Source organism: Eptesicus fuscus, chromosome 5 (assembly GCF_027574615.1).
Source record: "Eptesicus fuscus isolate TK198812 chromosome 5, DD_ASM_mEF_20220401, whole genome shotgun sequence".
In the NCBI taxonomy this organism is placed as follows: Eukaryota; Metazoa; Chordata; class Mammalia; order Chiroptera; family Vespertilionidae; genus Eptesicus; species Eptesicus fuscus.
Genome location: NC_072477.1, coordinates 24,445,837 through 24,467,790, shown reverse-complemented (window position 1 = coordinate 24,467,790; position 21,954 = coordinate 24,445,837). Strand labels below are relative to the sequence as shown.

At 45.3% G+C, this 21,954-nt stretch overlaps 1 protein-coding gene across 1 annotated transcript in view; it reads left to right on the top strand.

The window, feature by feature from the left end:
- Nucleotides 1-17,275: 17,275 nt before the first annotated feature.
- The window catches only part of RGS6 (regulator of G protein signaling 6), a 465,615-nt gene continuing 460,936 nt past the window's right edge, over nucleotides 17,276-21,954 (top strand). The window contains exon 1 of the mRNA XM_008138879.3: nucleotides 17,276-17,520. The gene's annotated coding sequence lies outside the window, so the exon portion shown is untranslated. The remainder of the gene's footprint in view (nucleotides 17,521-21,954) is intronic.

Here is a 21,954-nt window from a genome sequence, read left to right as displayed (position 1 = left end):
TTTTCTAATACACATAAATAAGTGCATAATTAAAATTAAAAAAATCCTGCATATATATAAACTGAAACTACACTCTACAATAATGATATGTAGACCCCACCCCAAGAAACTGGCCAAACTGATTTCTAAGCTCCCTTGAAGTGCTAACGTATTATTGTTCATATCTGGCCTCTCCTACCGAGGCTTATTTTTCAAGGCTTCCTAAAAATAAAACCTCAAGTATGGCCAAATCAACACCCTTGTTGCTTCTTGTAGACAGTGTATGCATGCTGTTCTCTTTGGCTAGAATCAATAATTTGCTACGGAAAGAAAAACACTAACCGAAGTAAGGAAGAATAAATTGAGAAAGTACATGATTGGGTGGACAAGTTGCCCTTGACCTCTAGGTCAAGAAAATCCTTAAGGTTGGCAGCTCTTTGGTAAAGATCAAGTATAAATAGTTGAGAGATTAGTGATTCATGGGCTATTATTTTTTCCTTGAAAAACAAGTTATTCATTTACTGGGCAAATTTACTGAATAAATTTCTGAGTGTCTCTTGGGTTTCTTTAACCTCATCTAACAGAAAAGAGTTCTGGTTTGAAAATTATTTGGTGAGTAATCACTAATATATTTGGGTGGAAAAGTAAGAAGGAAGGGGAAATGACCTTCATGCTTTGTGATGGCCCACACATTAATTACTGTAGAAATTAATTAATTGATTTAAAATGTGTTTATCCCATGCTAGACACTGGATATACAAAGATAATTAAGGGAGTTCTTTACTCTCTAGGAGCTCTCTGTGCAGGAGATAACAAGTAAATAAGAGAGCATGGAAAGGCATTACAGGCCCCAGAGCAGAAGTATAACCAGGACACAATGTGACCACAGGAGGGAGAATGTCAGCTCTATTGGAAAACCAGGCAAAGCTTCCTTGGGGATGTAACCCTCAAGTTAGGTCTTAACTTATGAACAGTATTGGTTAGTGTAGGAGGGAATGATCTTCCAAGGAGAATAAACAGGCAAAATTATCTGGCATATTCAGAAAAGTGAATGCAATTTATTAAGGGTGGAACATCTAGTTAGCTGTGTGTGTGTGTGTGTGTGTGTGTGTGTATGTGTGTGTGTGTGTGTGTGTGAGAGAGAGAGAGAGAGAGAGAGCGGGGGGGAAGGGAGAGGGAGAAGGAGACAGGGAGAAATAGAGGAAGAGGGAGGAAGAAATGGGGAGGGAGAAGTAGAGGGAAAAAGAGAGAGATGGAGAGGGAGAAGGAGAGGGAGAGAGAGAGAGAGAGAGAGAGAGAGAGAGAGAGAGAGAGAGAGAGAGAGAGAGATTGAGCTCCTGTGTATTTAGGAAGGAGATATTGAAGACTTTTTTTTCTTCTTTTTTTTCTTAGATATTGAAGACTTTTAACCAAGGGGGTGATACGTTCAGAACTGGGTAGTGGCTAACTGGATTGAGAGGGGTTCCCAAACTAGGGTCAAAGAGACCTGTTGATTTACTATTACAAGGGTCCTGGTGAGAGGTGATGAGGACAGCAGCAGTGGGTACAGAGACAAGGGACAGATTTGAGAGGTTAAAAAGGATATGATGGCCTTGTGGCCAGGTACCTCAGTTGGTTAGAGCAGTGGTAGGCAAATTCATTAGTCAACAGAGCGGCAAACTGAAGCTCGCGAGCCGCAGTTTGCCGACCACTGGGTTAGAGCATCCTCCCGATATACCAAGGTTGTGGGTTCCATTTCTAGTTCAGGGCACATACAGGAAGCAACAATGAAGCATCAATAGGTAGAACAACAAACCTCTTTCTCTCTCTCTCTCTCAAAAAACAATCATTTTTTAAAAAAAAAAAGATAACGAGAGAGTGGGAGATGTCTAAGAAGATGCCACAATTTTCAGTTTAGGTGATTGGGTAGTAGTGCCATCCTCAGCGTGGGAACCCAAGAGGAAGGATGCAATTTGGGCAAACAAGAATTTCTTTTGGAACTGTATCCTGGGGGCCTGCATGGCAAAGTGACAGGGTATAGAGCAGTGACACCTGAGTTCCCCCCCCCCCCCCCCAGCGAGTCTCATCCCTTTGTCCATAATATCTATTGCCAGCCCTGGCTTGATCTGAGGTCTTGAAGAGAATAGATATGTGAAAGTGTTTTGTAAATGTCTTCACCAATGTAAATATTTATGTCTCCAGAAAAGGACAAGATGTAAAAAGCAGAGTCATCAGCACATTTAGCTTATAAATGGGCACAGTGTGTGGCTGCTTTGCATTGAGACAGAGCATCTAGTAGAGATTTCTCTGCAAAATTGCCAATATCACTGCTTGTCCTCTGACCGCAGTGGCTTAATTCCTATGAGGCTAAAAGGTATTACTTTGCTCTGCAGCACTCCAATTCAAAAAACATCACGCCTCTATATTTTTTTCTAGAGCTTATTAAATTGTTTCTCCATTCCTACTTGCCAGGGCCCACTGAATGGACAAAACATTCATCTTCAGTCAAAATTGGGGTTCCCATTGGATCACATAACAATCTTCACTGGTAAAATGACCGGGGTTTGAGATAAGTAGGCTAGAAATGTCACACAGGCAGCCCATCCTTGCATCAACAGCATATACTAATTGAGATTTGGGCAGACTCCCAACACCTGTTCATTCAGGTGCAGTTCTTTGAGATCCGTTGCCCCCAGGGCTGAGGAGAAGATGTCTGTGCTAGTGGTTCACATACCCCCGACAGCTCAGCAGCATTGTCATCCAGACCAAAAAAAAAAAAAATAGGATCTACTTTCGGTTGCTGTGATGTTCAGAGTTTGCTGGAGAATAATCATGTTCCCTATAAATGAGGAGAGTTGTAATGTCAACAGTGTGGGCAGAGTCAAGATGGAAGGAAACCCTGAAACTGAACATCCGAGGGTGGGGCTGGTGACGAGCCTGAGGGTGGAGTGCACAGGATGGAGCTGAGGTCTACTGATGAGAAAGAGGTACAAATAAAGATTTTTCTGAAAAAGAGCCCAGCATGGAGAAAACCAGGAATAAGAAATCATTTTGAGTTAATTAAAATGAACTAAAAAAACCCCACCTTACTTTATAATTCTTTCTTGCAAATGGAGAAAAGATCGACTTGGAGCAACCACTCATAGAGTAAACATTTCTGGTCAGAGTATTTTATCTTTTTTATTTATTTTTTATTTTATTGATTTTTTACAGAGAGGAAGAGAGAGGGACAGAGAGCCAGACACATCGATGAGAGAGAAACATCGACCAGCTGCCTCTTGCACACCCCCTACTGGGGATGTGCCCGCAACCAAGGTACATGCCCCCGACCAGCATCGAACCTGGGACCCTTGAGTCCACAGGCCAACCCTCTATCCACTGAGCCAAACCGGTTTCGGCTGGTCAGAGTATTTTAAATGACAGTTCACCTCCTGGGAGGAGAGAACGCCCATCTCAGAGCAGTGCTTCCAGAGTAAAAGACAGGTACTACTCGTGGCCTGTGAGATGATTGGAGGTAAAAAGTTTCTATTTTAATAGTTACATATTTATTTTACGACTGTCATTATTTCTGACAAGTCATTATGGTTTTCTGTTTAAGGCACTGACATGACATTGTCTTTGAAAATGAAGTTATTTAAGCAAAAAAAAAAAAAATAAGTGGGTTGATTGAAAGAAAAAGTATTTATTTAAAAAACAGGTGATAGAGCATCGAAAAAATAAAAGGGTAGTGTCAGAATGACTAAAGTTTGGAAAACATCAGGAATCGTGCTACCTTTGGGTGGAGACGTGGGAGGAAGAAGAAATGACCTATGTGGTTTGTGATGGCCAACAGACAGGTAACTTCTCCATCAGGTTATTTCCTCGCACGGGCTTTTCTCCCATGACGATTAGTCTCTGAAAATGCAAATTAGCCGAGGAGAGGGTCATATCTTAACTGATGATAAGTGTATTTCTTCAGGATTGGCTTACCCTCTGACCTGGACATGTCTGGAGGGAGAAAGGAAATTCCTGGGCTGGACTAAGGGTGAGGTGCAGTGGACTCCAAGACAGCTCACCAACCTCCTAGCTTTGTCCAGTCGTGAGCAGAGAGAGCCCTTGGGTGGTAGCACTTACCTAGCGCAGTGGCCGACAAGGGGGTTGAATTCAAATGACCTAGAGGTTTTCTGTGATGCTGAGCGCTCCTTAAAGGTAGACTTGAGCATTGTGGCATTTTTTTTTTTTTTGTATGTACACCTTGCCGTCTCTAGAACAGTGCTCTGCACATGCACAGGTACTCAATAAATAGCTAAATAAAGAATGAATTGCTACGAAAACTGTACAACATTTTACATATATATTTACAAATGAGTAGAGAGAGCTGAGGTTTAAAATGATAAAAGTTTGAATTCACCTCCATTTCTGCTCTTGATTTGCTGTGTAACCTTGGGCCAGTTACTTAACCTCTTTGGATCTCATCTATTCAATGTTGCTAATCGGTGGTATGCTGGTACATGCCCTGCAATGGGCTCTCTAGGAAGGAGAAAAGCTCCGCTTTGTGATCCTTGCTGATTTTCATGGTATAAATATTCCCACCAAGCTAACAACTGTTCCACAGCCAGTTTGCAAAATTCTGCACATCTAGATGTCAGCTCTCGTGAGCCACCAGAGACAAGCAGTTCACCACCACGATAATGAGACCAACCTCAGGGCTGTCAATCATTCTCTGAGCTATAAGAATATTTCTGACTACCTGCTAAGCATTGTGCTTGGATTATATCATTTCGTTCTAATAACAATGCTGTGAGGTAGAGATTATTATTTATCCCTATTTTAGGAATAAGGAAACAGTGTTGGAGAGATTGAGAGATTTGTGAATGCATGCACAAATCCTCTCCACTAGATTGCTTCCCCTGTTCCTTGAATGTAATAAAAAAGGGCAAGTAGCACATACAGCCGTTGGCATATAACAGATGCTTATTTAGTGTTGCTTTCCTTCCTCACTTTACCAATTCTATGAAAAAAATATATATTGGACCAAAAAATGTTCTGGACCAGATCCCTGGGAAGGTCCAGTCATAGAACAAGACCAGAAACATTGTTTTTTTATTTCTGAGAAAGTACCTCAGGTATTGGGGAAAGGAAAAAAAAGAACAACATAAACTGAAGATACAATAAAATCCAGGTAGATTTTCAAGTATTGGAAGGACTAAACTGATGTCTAATGACCCATTAACAAGTCAAGAACTTGGAATATGGGTGCCTTCTCTGTAGGGGGGCACAGACCACCTCCACTAACTTCCTGCCCAGCAAAAGGGTTTGTAATGATTTACCACCAAAGTGCTGGGAGGGAGGATGACCGTGTAACTGGCCCAGTTCTGGCCAAGGAGACTTAGGGGAAATCGTGCTAATCGGGCTGCTAGGAACAAGTTTCTTTGCTGAAAAAAGCAGAGATGTGCAAGAATAAATTCCACGTCTACCTACCGGCTTTTTGCATTACCCTCCCAAGATGAACAGATTTGGAGTCTAACTAGGTAGATAGCCTGGAAGTGCTTACCTCCCCGTTTATTATTTATTAAACAAGATAAAGAAATAGTCTTACTGTTTAAAGCCTGTTAGTCACGTATTCAGTAATTTTCAGGCCAGAACATCCTACATCCTACACCAGTAATTAAAATGGATTATCTAATTAACCTAGTAGAACTTAACTGTTACAAAACTTATGGTTGCCCAAAACCCACTGTGCCTGTTAGGAAGTTTTCTGCTGCAAGTAATTCAAAGTCCCCACTCCTACTGGCTTACCAGAGGGGAACTCTATTACCTTGTGTAGCAGGAGGCACAGAGTCAGAGGAGGCTCCAGGTGGCGCACACCCCCGCCCTGCTCCTCTGAGATGCTCCTATTCCGCTCTCCCCTGTGGGTGGGTTTGGTCCTCAGGTCAGCTGACTGCCAAGTTCTCAGCATCAGGAGCCAAGACAGTGCCTAGTGGAAGAAGGGAAATTGTCCATTCATGTGTCTCTTCAGGGAAGTGAGGAAAGCATCCTTGTCGGCCATGGTTCATTTTCCATCCTTCCCTACATCGGTCCTGGCAATGGGAACAGGGTTTCTACCATCCTCATGGGCTACATCTGGGATGGAATGGATCCCGGAGAACCTGCACTAAGGAACCAGCTCCAAGAGTCAATTGTCTTATCTTTCCTCTTCTCAGAGATCCTTCATGCGCCCCGGGAGCTTGTTTTCTACTTAGAATCTCTGGAAGCCCTAATGAGGCTTATTTTTTACTACAGGCCCGTGCACGAAAATTCATGCACTCGAGGGGTCCCTCAGCCCGGCCTGTGCCCTCTCACAGTTCAGGACACCTCAGGGGATGTCCACCTGCCATCTTAGGCCCGCTCCCCGGGGGATTGGCCTAAGCTGCCAGTCAGATATCCCTCTGGCAGCCCAGGAGCCCTCTGGGGATGTCCGACTGCGGCTTAGGCCTGCTCCCCCGTGGCCGCCTCTGTGGAAGGCGTGGTGCTGGGACTGGGACTGGCCTCATACCGCAGCCTCTGTAGAATGGGGGGGAGGGCCCGGTACCACCATGGCTGGCCTTGCGGCACAGGCTTGCTGGCCCCTCCCCCTGCCAACTGGTCATTCCACCGTCTGGTCTAATTAGCATATTAGCTCTTTATTATATAGGATTCCCTCCTAGCATGGCTTTGAGACTTAACTTACTCCGATCCTGGCTGACAGAATGTTTCTTTCATTGTATTAGTTGGTTTCTCTTTAAAGAACCAATCCTTTTTGTTTCTGGGTTCTTAATCTCCCCAACGTTATAAAAACAAGTGTATTTAAACACACACACACACACACAACACACACACACACACACACACACACAATGTGATACCAATTTCTTCACAGAAAAAAAAAAGTAGATATACACACTATTGTTCTCATGGTTAAAATGGTTTATTTCTATTTGTTCTTCTTGAGTGTATTTTTATGCTCACAGAGAAAATAGGCACCACACCCTTAAGAGTAAGTATCTGTCAGGTTTTTAAAATGGATACAAAGTTACTTCAGGAATAGGAGCCATTAAACAGTGAAGAGGGCTTTAATCTGGGGAAAACGTCAAGGTTTAAGTTGGAGGAGAGAAATGTGTGCCAGGTAAAGCCTTTCCTCCCTGAATGAAAGCACTGCCTTCCCATTACCCCTCATGTCGCCTTCATCTGCATTCATGTGCAGCTGATTAACCACTAAAGACTTATCTTGTTCCTGGTTTATGCTGCTTTAGCCAGAGAGATGCCTGTGAATCCCCTAGGTAACTTTGGCCGGAAGTAGCGGTTTCAGCCATTGTTGTAAGACTGCATTCCTCCCTGCCCTATCCCAAGGGGACCCAGTGTCCACCCCACCCCATATAGCCTGTGTTATTGGGGGACTTTGATGGCACCCCCAGCTTCAGGGTGGGATTAGTCAGTCAACTTGTCTGCAGTCATTGGTCCAGGGACAGGCATGTGACAGAAATGGTCCAATCAGGATGAATCCAAGGCCTATTTTGCTCAGAATGCTATGCAGGCCCCACTCTCTCCTTTGCTGGGATGCAGATGTGGACGTGGGTGCTGCTTACGCGATGAAAGGCCAAGCAGAGAGACTGCAAACAAAACAGAAAGGCAGATGCAAAGACACTGAATCGAGCCAGGCCTGAAGCCTGACCTGGCTCTGGACCCTCCAGTGACCGGGGCCAAGAAATCTCTTCACTGTTGATTGAGTTTTCCATTAGCAGCACCCTAAGGCCCCAAGACAGAATGGTTATCTCTTTGTGTTTCTGGGCTGGGGAAGAAGCTGACCTCAAGAAATTTTAGTGAATAGGCCTATGTGTTTTACAAGTCCAGGTTACTCAAGGTAAGTAAGCTTTATTGCCCAAGAAAGGGAGGGGAATGAATCCTTTGTGTTTTGCAGGTTGTAAAGAAGATTAGCCTAGTTTCAAGCATAGAGCTGCAGGCCTGGGAGACAGTGATGTTTTAGAATTCTCCAGAGGAGGAGCATATACCCATCCCCAGGCGTGGGGCCTCTGAGGGGACTGGCCTAGCGGGGCCTTGAAAGGAGTGGGCAGTTAGGGCATAGAAGACTGGGGTGAGCCTGGACGAATGGCCACAGAGGTACCTGCTGGCGCAGTCAGGAGGCTTGTCTCTATCTTGGGTCAGCAGTGAAGGGCAGAGGATGGAGAACCGGCAATGCAGTCATGCTATTTGTTAAAATGCAGAGTCCCAGGACACCCCAAAGTCACTGAATCAGAAGCCCTGAGTGCACGGCACCCCAGCTACTTTTTAGATGAGCACCATGTGAGGACTTATGTCTTAGCGTGTGCAGAGGGTTAAGCTGCAAAAACACAATTCATTTGTCCCCAGCCAGGCATAACAGCTGCTGAACACAGGTAGCAAGAAAGCACAGGGTCAGGGTTCTAGCAGATCCAGAAACAGGTTGCCATAGGTCCATCGCTCTGGACCGTACACTCATGGGTCAGGCTGGCTTAAAATCTTGGGACAGGAAAGATTTTTCCATAGTTTAGAGCAGCGATTTTCAACCTTTTTCATCTCAGGGCACATATAAACTAATTACTAAAATTCTACAGCACACATTGTATTATATTTTTTGCTGATCTGAGAAAAAAATAGGTACAATTTTAATTCATTCACACTGGATGGCTATTGTTGTGTTGGCTGTTGTCATTTTTTTTTTGATTTGACAATCTAAGGGAAAAGAGGTAAGTGCCCCTGACCAAATAGTCAGGTGATTGAAAGTTTTAAAACTTCTTGTGGCATGCCAGTGTACCGCGGCGCACAGGTTGAAAATGCTGGTTTCGCGTTAATGCTTCTGGTATCAGGGCCACCGCTCGTGTTGCCAATGACCTTCATCATTTCTCCTATCTCACTGGATGGCCCTGCCAGCTTTGATGGTGTGGAGATGTGGACTGACAGGCCCTGACACTGTCAGAGCTCCCCTGGCCTGTGTCAGACCTCATCACAGAGAGGGTGCCGGGTCAGTGTCACACACTCTCTTCTCCTGCCACTGCTTTTAAAAGTGTGTCCACAGCAGTGCGGCAGGGGAACCGTTTTTAGCACTGTTTACAAATGCAGACAGTAGCACTGACTTATTCAACTACTCCACGGTCCAGCAGCAGGGAGTTTGGGGACCTGGGAACCCCAGGCGTTTCTACCTGTGACCCCTCAAGGTTAATAGAAGGCGTGGCCTGGGCTGCAGACCCCCACGTGGCCCAGCTGCTCCTTCTCTTATCCTTATTTTAGTCCTGAGTGTTCTTCAGCTGAAAACGCAGCACAGATCCGACAGGAGCAAAAACTTTGAACAGTGCCACCAGGATGCATGCCGGCTGGAGCTGGGAGAACCGGCCCCGCTCCAGCTGCAGTCTCGCAGCTTCCCAGGGTTCTGCCTGGGCCCAGTTCCTCATCTCCGAAATGCCAAGCAGAAACCCACTGCTGACATTGTCACTCAGGACTCCTTACGATAGTGTCTGAGTGTTCTGGTCAATGGAGGCCTCTCTAAGAGAGGGCTGACCTGGAAGAACGCTTTAATTGTACATTTCATCCTGGTGGTTCTTATATTTTTCAGCTTGAGTTTAGCCTCACTTGGGAAACACGTCTGATATCTATCGACACAGTGAAATTAAAGCACGAGGCTGTACTTACTTAGCATTTACAGGCTTGTCTCCACTTGCTATATTAAATCAGTTGCTAAACCCTGACCCCGTGAGAGGATTCGCTAATAGATTCCTTCTCTTAATTTTGCCTAATTTTAGAGGCCTCCCAAGAGAACAAAAACACATGGTTTATTGGGATTGGGATTTTACTGCCGAAATTCTCTGCTTCGTGAATTGAGAGGAAAGAGATACAAAGAGAGATCTAGTTTATCCCAAAATAATTGTGTTCCCACTTGAGTTGATACAGTAGTGTTGTTGTGTTTTTTTTTTTTTTAAAAGGCCTCCTCCTCAAAAATTCTTTCTCAGTATAAATATTTGTGTGTGTATTTTCTTAAACCTCCATCTTTTTCCATTACGTGAAATAGCTTTCATTCTTGGTATGCAACTCTGTTAAACAACCGATCGTCCTCAAAACTAAGCACGCTCATAATTTCCTTGGGGATTGGTTTTTAATCTTCATTTTAGTCAACTGTTCTAGTTTTCTAGGATAATATGATTTTACTGCCTACTAAGACATATATTTGAATGGAAAGCAGACATAATATATGGGAAGCAGCAAGGGAGTTGAGTTACTATGATAAAGGTTTGTTTGAAACCACTTGAGGTACAGAACAGCTGTAGTTTGTAGGCAGTTGTGTTTAAAGTATTCAAAATCTTCTCTTCTTGGTTAGAGAATAATTTTTCTTTTCCCCTGAAAGTGAGGTTCCCAATGGAATCATACACGATACACCCCAGAGCTGTGGTAGATAAGAATAAGACAAGGGCCCATTTCCCTCGTGCCACGTGCTTGGAGAGGCTTGGGAAACTCCAGGTAAGGAGTGGGTTCTGTCATCTGTGGCTCATAAATCTTCCCAAGTTCTTCCCTATGTCTCTACAGTGTCTGGAATGGGCTCGACCTCTGATGGGGAGAAGACAGTGTGTGTATGTGTGTGAGAAAGAGAGAGAGGGAGAGGGAGAGGGAGAGAGAGGCACTTTGTGTAATTAACACAACCTGTATGCTTGGAGGATTCTCTCAAGCATTTTGACCTATTCTGCTTTCAGTAGGCACTGTGACTGCCACAGGAAAATCTCAAGTTCCATAACTTTAAATCCCACCCATTTTATATCTCTAGCCCTGATCTCTACCCCAAAGTGCTGAGATGAACATACAACTTTCCAATAGACATGTCAAACCAACATGGCCAAGACTGAGCGCTAGTCTCCAGCATAACTGCTCCTCCTCTTTTCTTCACCTTGGTAAATGGCATTATTAGTTTTGAACAGCACCGGTCAAGTATTTTGTAGAAGGTTCCATGCTCTTTTTACTTTTTTGCCACAGAGGTCAATGCAATGGGAAGCCAACAAATGGGAACCTGAAAACACATTGAAAATTCTGTTAGAGCTTACCTGCTATAGGTGCCTATGTAAGTTGAGTTTCTGATCCCACAATCAGGAGGTTGTGGGGACTAAGGAGGTCAGGAGAGCAGAGGTGAAGAAGCTCTTTTCCAGAAGCCTCTTGGAGATTTTCCATCAAGTCTCATTGGTCATAACTCCACAACATGGCCACAGAAATGGAACCACCACATGCAGCTTAGTCTAATGAAGATCCACTTTGGTTTAAATGGGAATAGGTCCTCTTCCCTGAGTCATGGCTGCCAGGAGGGAGTTGAGGGGGGTCAGGGATGGGGACAGGGTAGCAAGTGAGTTTGGTAGATAGCAAACAGTGTTGTTATAGAGTCTATTTATATATTATGTGTATCAGTCAAGTTCAAATGGGTCATGGCCTTCTAGGAGAATAGCATATCAGAAGCATGCTCCTTATCAAAACATGCTGGTATAGATAAATGAACTGTGATACACCACACAGTGAAACACTACTGGGCACTAAAAATGAATGGACTGCTGCTACATGCAACATCTGGATGAATCTCAAGGCATTATGCCAAGTAAAAGAAGCTTGACAAATGACGGTGTACTGTGTAATTTTATTTATATAATACTAGAGGCCCAGTGCATGAAATTCGTGCTCGGGGGCGGGGGGGGGGATGTCCTACAGCCCAGCCTGCACCCTCTCCAATCTGGGACCCCTCGAGGGATGTCTGACTGCCCGTTTAGGCCCGATCCCACCTCTCACAATCCAGGACTGCTGGCTCCCAACTGCTCATCTGCCTGCCTTCCTGATTGCCCCTAACCACTTCTGTCTGCCAGCCTGATCACCCCCTAACCACTCCCTGACAGCCTGATTGATGTCTACTGCTCCCCTGCCAGCCTGTTTGCCCCTAACTGCCCTCCCCTGCAGGCCTGGTCACCCCTAACTGCCCTCCCCTGCAGGCCTGGTCTCCCCAACTGTTCTAACCCTGCAGGCCTGGGTCCCCCCCAACTGCCCTTCCCTGCAGGCCCAGTCACCCCCAACTTCCCTCCTCTGCCAGCCTGGTCACCCCTAACTGCCCTCCCTTGCAGGCTTGATCGCCCCCAACTGCCCTCCCTTTCAGGTCTGGTCCCTCCCAACTGCCCTCCCCTGCTGGCCATCTTGTGGCGGCCATCTTGTGTCCACATGGGGGCAGCCATCTTGTGTGTTGGAGTGATGGTCAATCTGCATATTACTCTTTTATTAGATAGGATTCTAGAGAAGGCAAAACCATAGAGACAGCAAACAGATCAGTGGTGGCTGAGAGCTGAGGATAGAGGGATGTGACTAGATACAAAGGGGGATGAGGGAACTTTTGGGGATGATGAAAATGTTCTACAGATTAAAGGGAAAACTGCTATTGAGTTTTGGGTGATAGTGTGAAAGGGACAAAAGGACATTACAGGAAAGTTTATTTTGAGCATAGGGTACAGTTCTGTTGTCTTTAGAAACAGGGTCATTTGTTCAGAATTTGGCTTGGGCAAAAGGCATACATTTTGTTTCTATGTTCTTTAGATGTTCAGGGAGGAGCTAGCAAACAAGGCTCTGAAGAGGGCTGAGAGCTAAGCTCTGGGTCTTAAATACCTGCAAAAGGCCTTAAATTAATAAAAAGATGGTTCTCCTTAAGAAGAAAGCTGTGCCAACCTGATGTGGCTCAGTGGTTGAGCGTCAACCCATGCACCAAGAGGTTGCCAGTTTGATTCCCAGTCAGGACACATGCCCAGGTTTTGGGCTCCATCCCCAGTGAGGGGCATGCGTGAAGCAGCCAATCAATGTTCTCTCATCGAAGTTTAGAGAGCTTTGCCATTTTGAGGGTGTTGTTATATGTTCAATTTTAGTGTTCTTATTTGGGGGGCTACCTGTGGTCTTATATGACTGAGACTTTTGATAGAGTCTATAACCGACAGATTTTGCCTCAGTGAAGGATCCAACTTGTTGAAGCACATCCCTAACTACTTACCATGGTCCTGACCTAATATGCCTGTAACTGATTATGAAAAACTGTGGGGAGCCCAGCATCTAGCAGGAGGGGGCGGGGCAGGGGTGAGGAACAGATATCTATTGTTGAGGGGACCTGTCCAACACATCAAGTCACATCACACAAGCAGTTCTGACCACAAGATCCTGGAGGGTGGTGTCTGAAATAGTGCCGAGGAGGTGATTTGATGAAGTTTGGCCTAAACAATTGGTGTGGAGAGAATTGCATGGTTATTTGGGGGCTGGTTTTTAAAAACTTGTTATTGTTGATGTAAATTTGCCTCCATATGCATTAATTATACATATCCATATCCCTGCTTCCTGATTAGTAAGCACTGGGACTTTGTAAATATGCATTCCACTCTGACATAACATCACTCCTGATTTTCAAAGCATTATCATTCCAGCACCATGCTATAAACACAACCATGCCCAGAAGCATGATTTTCAAAGCTGCAGATCAAGTGCTAAACTGTCATCCTACGGAAAAGGAAAAAATCCACTTTATGTTGTAATCAGCTTGCCCGCCATAGACCCATCCTGAGGAGATTATGCAATTAGTAGTAACAAATGCTGGGCATTCTATGAAATAAGCATCCCATATGTTGTGGGTTGGTCACAAATTTTTGGAGGAGGTCATCAAGAGGACCCCTGGTTGCCCTCCACCCTCCAAGGGACCCAGGCAATCAGAGGCTCCTCACCCTTCCCCTGTCCTTGGAATGTACTTCAGCCCATGTTCCCAGTGTTCCAAGGACACAGGTATTGTTGAGACCATCTGGGTGGTGTGTATATTTGACTGAAGCCAGTTAAGGACTTCAGATCCACTTTTAAGATTCTGGTGGATGGGTGTGGAGATCTACCTGTCTTGCAACTGCCCAAGACAAGCCTCATATGTAAGTTCCGTTGCTTGTTAGACCTGCCACCTACCAATCTGGAGTGGTCTGCCTCTTTCTTCGGTCTCTCTTTGCCCTCCATGTATGTGGGCTAGTTTGGGAACCAACATACATTTTTGTTCAGAAGCGGAATTCTGGGTCCCCTCACTAGAAATTTCAAGTCAACACGTCTGAGGTGGGGTTCAAGAATCTGTATTGCTAAGTTTTAATAAGTACCTCACATGATGTAGATGCCACCCTTAAAGAAAGACTCTTTTCTAAAATATCTAACCAGGAACATTTTTTCTTTCATGATTTAATGGGAGGCAAAATTGATCTATTGCTTGTAGGCTTTCTTAGTGGACAGAGCTAGGACACACACACACACACACACACACACACACACACACAACTAGAGGCCCGGTGCACAAAATTCGTGCACGGGGGTGTGTGTCCCTCAGCCCAGCCTGCACCATCTCCAATCTGGGACCCCTCAAGGGATGTCCGACTGCCCGTTTAGGCCCGATACCGGTAGGATCGGGCCTAAACGGGCAGTCGGACATCCCTCTCACAATCCAGGACTGCTGGCTCCCAACTGCTCGCCTGCCCACCTTCCTGATTGCCTCTAACTGCTTCTGCTTGCCAGCCTGATCACCCCCTAACCACTCCCCTGCCAGCCTGATTGATGCCTAACTGCTCCCCTGCCAGCCTGATTGCCCCTAACTGCCCTCCCCTGCAGGTCTGGTCACCCCTAACTGCTCTCCCCTGCAGGCCTGGGTCCCGCCCAACTGCCCTTCCCTGCAGGCCTGGTCGCCCCCAACTTCCATCCTCTGCCAGCCTGGTCACCCCTAACTGGCCTCCCCTGCAGGCTTGATCACCCCCAACTGCTCTCCCTTGCAGGCCTGGTCCCTCCCAACTGCCCTCCCCTGCTGGCCATCTTGTGGCGGCCATCTTGTGTTCACCTGGGGGCAGCCATCTTGTGTGTTGGAGTGATGGTCAATTTGCATAATACTCTTTTATTAGATAGGATAGAGGCCTGGTGCATGGGTGGGGGCCAGCTGGTTTGCTCTGAAGGGTATCCCTGATCAGGGTGGGGGTTCCCTTGGGGCATGGGGTGGCTTGGGCGAGGGGCCTGTGGTGGTTTGCAGGCCGGCCACGCCCCCCGGAAACCCAAGCAGAGGCCCTGGTATCTGGGATTTATCTGGGATTTATTTATCTTCTATAATTGAAACTTTGTAGCCTTGAGCGGAGGCCAAGGCAGGCCAGGGCTGCAGGAAGCTTGGCTTCCTCCATTGCTGGGGAAACCCAAGCCTCCAGCTCACTCTGTGGCCACATCCATCTTGGTTGGGTTAATTTACATACTTGCTCCTGATTGGCTGGTGGGCATAGCTTGTGGGCAGAGCAGAGGTATGGTCGATTTGCATGTTTCTCTTTTATTAGTGTAGATATATATACACACACACACACACACACACACACACATATATATATACACACATACATATTTACATATACTTTTCTATTTGTCTAAATTAGAAATAATTTCACACCATCATTTATAATTTCAAGCTACACCACTGGGTTCATTCTACTCTTTCCCCTTCCTATACCTGTAATTCCCTTTTCCAACTATGTGGAACCTTCCTCCCAATAGCTTTGACATATTTACCTGTATGCTCAGTTTCCCATTATGTAAACCAATTTGTTGGCCATGTCAGCAAAACGTGTGGCCTATCTTTATGAAGTTATGTTTCTCATTTTATATATATACACAAAATTATATTTATAAAATCACATATGTCAGAAATATATGTACATATGTGTGTATAATATGTGTAATCAAATATTTTGTATGAAATCAAATATTTTCCATATGTATATAAGAAATTATGTAACATATACTAGAAAACCAATATAATACATAAAATAGAGCAATATAAGAAAAATATATATCTGATTTCATGTTTTCCCCAGCTTTAAGATATTTTTAACATATAGCATGAAGTTTAAGGTATACTATGTGATGATTTGATAGATATTGCAAAAATGATGACTACAATAAGGTTAGTCAACACTTCATTCCTTCACAATTACCTTATTTGTGTGTGTGTGTGTGTAACATTTAAGTTCTACTCTTCATCCATTTCTAGTGCTTAGCAGAGGGTGGAACAGGGCAGGCATTAATTATTGTCCATTGGATGAAAGAACTAATACATCCCTTAATCAATATAGAATGGTGGGAGATGTATGTAGGAAAGGAGACCTTAAATTTCAACCTCTGGACCCTCATGGATGAAGACAGTCCAAGTCACCCATCCTTAGAAGCCTTTAGGTATTTTATTTCAAGTGCCCGCCCGCCCCCCAATACAATTCAAGAATAAATCTTTAATTTATTGTTGATATTGATATCGAACTCCAATCCTCTGGTTACCAGTTAGCACCCAACAATCTTATTTCCACATGCAATTTCCTGGATCTTTAACTAAACGTCACATTTCAGAATTCCCACATTAAGGAATGTCATCAATTCGAGTTACCCTTTCTAATTTTCTGTCTTCTACATTTTTTCTTCTTTCCCCAAGAATATCTGCAGAGCTGCTCAATGTTCTCAAAAGTTCTTTCGTGGTGTTTCAGATAAGAATAATCACAAAAGACTCCAAATACAGCCTGTGGTGTGAATGTTGAATCAATAAAAATGACGAGGTTGGTAACAGCATCCCCGAGGATGGCGGTGGCCCGTTTTAATTTAGAGGGCGCCAGCTACCCACGTCAGCGAGAGGCTCCGAGGCTCTCGAGTGAACCACTCCGGACCAGGACTCCCTAAGACGAACCTGACGCCACTGAAGTTCCCAGACGCGCCCAGCTCTGCATCGCTGAACCAACCTGCCCATTTTCCCGGCGGCAGCCGAAGCGCCAGGAATTTCTAGGTTTGTCTCTTCCTTGGACAATTGGTCCCGAGCACCTCCCGCGGCGCCGGGAGCAGGTGAGCCGAGGGGGCGTGGCCTCAGGGACGCGCTCAGGTGCCTCGGCCCCGCCCCGGCCGCCGCCCCGCCCCGCCCCGCCCACCTCGAGCCGCTGGGGTCCGGGCGCAGGTGCCGGCGTCCAGGTGCGCGCGGCGCGGCCTGCAGCTCCGCTCCACACCCGACAGCGGGCGCCGCTGCAGCGGCTCCGAGCGGCCGAGCTGAGCGGCTCCGCGAGTTGGGGCAGCTCCTGCGCTCGGCCCTGCTCGGCGGCCAGAGCTCCGCCCGGGCGCCGGCTTCCCACGGCGCCGGGAGCGCGCGGGGGTTGAGGGCGCAGACCGACCTCCGCGGACCCGCGGGCCTGGGGCGGGAGAGGCGGGCGGGAGAGCGCGCTGGAGACAGCCGGGCGTCCCGCGCCCTGGCACCATGCACCCCGCCGCGCCTCCTCGCCGGCCCCGGGCTCCCCTCTCCGCCCGCTGAGTCCCCGCGCTCGCCACCCCGGAAACTCGCCCAGACGAGGCGAGACGCTGGAGAGCAGCGCGGAGACTGACCCAGACGTCCCCTCCGCCCCCCAAGAGGCTGCGGATCCCCGTTTCTTGGGCTTCTCTAGCTTTACCATGGACCTGGCGCCAGCTTGGCTTTAGGACAAATTCGGAAGCCGGAGGGGGAGTCAAGGCAATTCTTTGGTTGCTAAGGTAATTGTAGTTGTGACAAGAAAAAAAATGGGGTAGAAACAAGTGGGGGGAAAGGTGTTTTAAAACGGCGTGCCCCCACTCCCACCCGCCAATCCCTGTGGCTTGATGTCATTTCATCGCCTGGGTGTGGATGCCGGTCCGTTTCAGATGCGTGACAAGTGTCGGTGTGTGTGCGTGTGTGTGTGTGTGTGTGTGTGTGTGTGTGTGTGCAGTTTGGGACTGTAGAGGCACGGGCTTACGTAAGTGGTAAGGCAAGCTGGCGTGCGGACTTGTGTGGGATGGGTGCAGGTCTGCATGGAAAGCATGTTCCCCCGGCTGGGGTGTGAAGCGCTCACCCACTGGGACCCGTGTGCAGACGGTAGGTGCCTGCAGGGACTTCCCGGCTCCCGATGATCGGGTGGTGGCGGTTGGGGCAGCTTTACTTGCAAAGCAGACCGTCCTGAACTTTTCCTCTGAATCAGCTTGCCTGATTGTGGTTTGGAAGGAAAAGCAAGCGAGTGGTAGGGATGGGTGTCGGGGTCTGGTTTGGGGAACTGCAGCAGCAAGGGAGCCCAGGGTTCTCTCTGGAGTGGATGACAGCTAAGCGGGTTGCCCGAAGAGACCGTATTGACAGTCACTGTCAGGCTGCGTAGCAAGTGGCCCAGAGAGACAGGGAAAGTGACCCAGAAAATTTAATTTTGTTCAGAAGGAAAGCTGCTGTATTTTTTTTTTTTTAGTGTGGTGGAGTAGGGAGGAATATTACTTCTTTCTCTCTTGTTGAGAGGAGTGGCATTTCCATGCTACAAACTGAAGGTATTTTGGATCTTATTGTTGGCTTGGAATCGTTCCCTGCGTGTTTATCAGTACTTAGGAACTAGATCTGCAGGGCGTTTCTTCAATATCTTTTAGCAGCCCCAGAGTAAAACTGCCAAAATAAGCAGTATTAGGTAAAGCCTAACCTTGGACCCTTGTCTCACCAGAGGGGGATGGCAGGTGGAAGAATAAGAACTGGGCTTGTACGTGTCCAAATGGAGTTAGAGACTGAGCTACAAGTGTGTGTGTGTGTGTGTGTGTGTGTGTGTGTGTGTGTGTCCAAAGTGGTAGACAGAAAGGAAACTGTTAAGGTTTACCTTAATATGTTAAGGCTTTTACAGATCCATGTTCATAGGCAGATGGGTAATTATATGGACGGAGCACTGGGGAGTTGGTGAGAAACTTTCTGTGGCTTTTTGTATGTTCTTTATGCTACGTGTTCTTCTTATTAATTGGTTAATTTTGCAATGGACGGGACTAACCTGTGAAACAAAGTGAGTTGAGGATTGAGGGGAATTTGAGAGGTCCTCTTTGGAGATACACCTTTATAAGCAAAAGCTTCATGCTGAACTGAGAAAACCAAGATGATAGATTTTTTCTGAGTTCTCTGATATTATTGTCAAGCTAAATTGTTGTGTAAATATGATTTTATGTACTATAAACATTGGGGATATATATATATATATATATATTCATTCCTCATCCCAATAACTTGTCCTTTCCTGAAAGTGTCTGTAAATTCTAGAAATGTCCACTACCGTAAGGTATTTTGATGACATAGGTAGCCACTGGTGTTTCCTTTTTCATACTCATTACGTTGGTTCTTAACTTTACTTCCCTGTCTCCTTTAAAAAAGTTAAATTAACATTCACTGATATATTGCTGAGAGCTTCAGTAAAACAATGCTAGTTTTTCTTCAAGCGACAATTTTTTTCTTATCAAGTGAAACATTACAACATTTCTGCTTTAATGGCAGAAATGTCTCTTTAAATGAGACATTTATTTATTTGTGAACAATTTTGTGGAAGAAGATAGCCAACATAGATTTTTTTTTAAATGAGCAAACATATCTTGTGAAAGAAAACCAATGTTTAATTGAAGCATAACTGACACCCAATTTTATATTGGTTTCAGGTGTAGAGCGTCATAATCCAACATTTGTATGCACTGTGCTAGGATCAATAAGTCTCTAAAAGGACATTTAGGACAATATAATTTGCCAGTAATTTTGGATGTCTGATTGACCACAGGGACAGAATTTTATGGGAAAATAGGATCATTCTGTTTCTTATTTCTCTGACGTTCTCCCAGGCATTTTATCTCTCCAACTCTTTCGAGTTTGCCAGGAATTGCTGAACATTCTGTTTTGTGCCAGGGGTTAAACATCAGGGAGATATGAGTAAGGAGCTCTGTGTCATATCAACATTTTTCAAAAGAGATGCTCTCCGAGATGTCAGTGCTGGGATTAATTTTCCTTTAGCCTCACAGTTAGCTCATCTTAATTCGGAATGCTTTGAACCCGGGAAAGCATTTAACCTCTTCATTTTCAGTGCCAGCTGGAAGGAATATATTTACCAAATTCCATCTTCATTGTAACATATGGCACGATATAAATAATTACTACACACACACTGTCCTGCTGTATGGAGAGAAATAGGATTACAAAATAAACCTTCATGTTGAGTGACATGCATGTAACATTTCAAGAAACACTTTTACTGTGTTTTTTTTTTTTATTTATTATTATGACAAAAGTAATATCTAACCATTGGGGAAAAGTCAGGAAACTACAAAGAAAGAAAGGACATCTGTAGTTCTCCCACAGAAGGTGAACCATTGGATATTATATATTTTTCCAGACTTTATTCTGATCACTATTCATTGGACTTTTTTTTTTTTACCCCTGCCTGCCCCCCTGCCGCTCCAAATTTCAGATCTTGTAAATGAAACTTGGATCTGTGTTAAAGGTTTTGCAAATTATTGCTAGTTTTCTGGATGGTTTTGATAGATTGGGCTTTAATTTCTGTTAGTGGTCCTTATTTTTAAACACAGTATTTTTTCTGCTTATGTGTTTTCTTTGAAAAGCAAGATTTGCACTTTGGGTCAGTAATACTTGGGGCTCCCTGTAAGACTTAGGGATTAAAGCATCAGAAAAGAAATAGAACATTGGCTATGTCAGGTGGGAGACTAGTTCTGGCTTCAATCTCTCCACCAACTCCTCATGTGACCTTTGGCCTCTGGACCTGTTTCCTCCAAGGACAAATGACACTTTCAGATTTAGCTCAAGAAACTAACAATACATTTGTTGTTTTCACATTTGATGAGGATCATCTTTGTTTGAAGTGGGCTTTTTTAAACACAGATGGGTGGGGGTCATCCCCAGGGTTTCTGACTCAGTTGGTCTGGAGAGTCCCCAGATGATGTTGACCCTGCTGGTCTGGGGACCACAAGGAGAACTAGGTAGTAAGCTCTTGGGGGCAGAAGCGCTGTTTTACTTTTCTTTGCATCTACCTGTTCCATGCCAGCAATATAACTGCCAGTAGGGGCTCAGTAAGCATTGGTTGAATCAGTATCAGTTTTTCTGTGGGGGAAAAGCTTTCTGAAGTAGTCAAGAGAAAAAAGATCATCATCCAGAATATGAAACTATTAAGGCTGTAATGAGAGTAATAATCAGTCATGAAACGAAGTTCTTCAAACTACAAGAAAAGCAAAAATGCCCACAAGTAGGCAGTTAAAATGCACATTAAACCTAATGAGTTACATTAAATAACAACTCAGAGTACCTGCTTGAGATGTTACAAACCATGAAGCTTATCAAATGCTTTACTGTTGCCTCCCAGAGGCAATTCATTTTCTGCCACATCTACATTCCAGTACAGGGGGAGGGAGGAAATTCACTATTAATTACCCTAACTACCAAAGCAGCAGCTAAAGAAAGCAACAGTCCAGGTACCACCCCAACACACACACACACACACACACACACACACTCACACACACTCACACTCACACACACTCAAAAGGCAGAGCAATGCTCACTAGAGCCCACAAACATTGTATGAGATAGGAGACTGAGGAAACTAAGAGAGGGCATTGAAGGGGTGGTGCATTTGATGACTAGGAGAGTCTAGCGGGCTGAAATGCCCCTCTTTTGGTCACCCTTGTGTGGCTACTTTGTGTCCGGAAAACAAATCCTTCCTTTCTGCTTACATGTTGGAAACATAGGCTACAGCCCTTTTTATGTATGGCAACTTTAAAACGATGTGTAAATACTTGAATATGAGCAAAGTAGCTGCTCATGTAACTGAGGCTACTCAAATGAGTTGGGGTGGAGACGAGCTGTGTTGGCTTTTCTGAATTCTTAGGTAGAGCCATCAAAGGAAAAGCCGTCTTTGGTTTCTGCAGGGTAGAGGTCCCACCAGTGTCTGACTTACCCTGGCTCTTTTCTCGCCCAGGAGGAAGTGCACGTTAAACAAACGTGCTTCTGAGATGAGGATCCTACATGGGATGAACTAGTGGTGACAAACCTTGGAAGTACCTGAGGCATGTGCATTGCACTGAGACCTGGCCAGCCCCAGGCCCTGACAGAGAACTGTGATCATTGGCTCTTCAGTTAATTGTGTTTTTGAACTTCAATTTCCT